The sequence below is a fragment of the Leptonychotes weddellii genome, chromosome 6, assembly GCF_054177405.1.
Source record: "Leptonychotes weddellii isolate Sample4059 chromosome 6, ASM5417740v2, whole genome shotgun sequence".
NCBI classification, from domain to species: Eukaryota; Metazoa; Chordata; class Mammalia; order Carnivora; family Phocidae; genus Leptonychotes; species Leptonychotes weddellii.
In genome coordinates, this window is record NC_138374.1 from 90956660 (window position 1) to 90958749 (window position 2090).

A 2090-nucleotide genomic window follows, 5' to 3' on the forward strand; every position below is an offset into this window, starting at 1 on the left:
TCTATACAATTTTATATTTAAAGTGAGTTTCTTATAGGCAAGGTACAGTTGATTCTTGCTTTTTTTAAATCCAATCTGATCATTTCTACCTTTTAACTGGAGTGTTTAGTCTATTTATATTTACTGTGATTATGATATGTTTGAGTTTTTAATCCACTATCTTGCTATTTGTTTTGTAATTGTCCCATTCATTCTTCATTCTCTTTTTCATCTTTTTTTATCTTCTTTTAGATAAATTTAGTATATTATATGACTTCATTATATCTCCTTTTTTGGTTTATTAGTTATACTTTTTTGTTTTGTTGCAGTCCTTTGTGGTCACTTTAGAGTTTATATTATACATCTTTACTAGAGTCCACTGTAAAATAAAATTAAAACCCTTTTATGTATATATAAGATCCTTACAAGCAGACAGTCTCTCCTTTGTCCTGCACGCTACTCCCTTGCAGTATATTCAATAAACTTCTATCTCCTTCGTTCTGCCTTAGGTGACTTCTTTCATTGCCCATGCCGCTGGTCTCCACTCGATTGGGATGCCCCACATTTGGTGGCCCTCATGGGAACCTCTGCCAGATCAGGACTTTCCCCAAATTCTCTGGGAATTTCTTGGGACTTTGCCTCTGTAGACCACTCTAGTACTCCTTGGGGAACTGACAACCTCCAGTCAAGTTTAATCCTGTGTGAGGACTGAAGCCCCAGGAGGAACCAACCAGACAGCCCTTGCCTGAAAGGGTGAGGGATTTCCCTTCTTGTCCTTTGGAGGGATCCTTCCCTCCCTCTCCTTTCTCTTTTTAGCCCTTTAGTAGTCTAACCCTAGTACTCCTCAGGCAACTGAAGATCTCTGGCCAGGGAAGCTCCCTGGTATGATCTGAAGGTCTGAGGGTGAACAGATCAGACTGCCAAGCCTGTGATGGCCAAGGACCCTTTTCCTCTCCTCTCCCACTCTGTCCTTCTGTGGCCTTCCTTCCTAAGCTTGTCCAGGGCAATTCCCCACACATTACAGACTCAGATGGGACCCTTTCCTGATGCTGGCTGGCTCTCAGCCACTTCACTTCTTTCAGGCTCCCACTTTTTTTCCTTTGTTCCCACAGATCCAGCTGCCATCTTGATCTACATGTCTGAGTGAATCCAACAATTCCATGTACGAATGTTGGTTCAATAAGGATTCCAATCCATACCATTGGATGATCCTCTCCCCCTAAATCCCATGGACCTGGCCGCCAAGGAATTTCACTCAAATCATCTATCAGCACATCAATAGAATACAATGCTCCAGTCTGTAACTGCACAGAACCCCTGACGGACTGACAAGTTTAGGTAGGGACAGCCTCTCCCCACCCCCACCCCTGTCCAGCATGAAGCAACTGCTGAAGATGAGACCTCTGCTCAAATGGTAAAGATTTGTCATTGTCCATCTGTCCAGGGGAATGTAGAGGTTGCTTTTAGGAAAAAGGCTTGAGCAGTGGAAACCCCAGTAAAGTAAAAGGGCCCACAGTGACCACTGGGCTGAATGTAAACAGGCTCATTAGGTGACCCACCTCAAAATAGCCATAAGCCCAAAATGACCAATGGGCTACTTACAACCAGGCACAGTAACCAAAAAAGGAAATTTCCATACGTTCCCATAACCCCCTCACTCCCCCCTCCCTTAACTCTTACCCTCCTCCCCTGCCTCCTGGCAGACAGTTTCTCCTTTGCTGTCATGCCTGCTGCACCCTTGCAGTGTATTCAATAAAATTCTATCTCCTTCAAAAAAGAAAGAAACTTATGGGGCACCTGGACGGCTCAGTCAGTTAAGTGGCCAACTCTTGATTTCGGCTCAGGTCATGATCTGAGTTGTGAGATCGAGCCCCACATTGGTTCCACACTCTGCTTCAGATTCTCTCTCTCCCTCTCCTTTGCCCCCCCTCACCTCTAAAATAAATAAAATAAATCTTAAAAAAAAAAAACACAGTATACTTCCATTTTCCTCCTCTTGGCCTTTGTCTGCTTCAGATTCTCTCTCTCCCTCTCCTTTGCCCCCCCTCACCTCTAAAATAAATAAAATAAATCTTAAAAAAAAAAAACACAGTATACTTCCATTTTCCTCC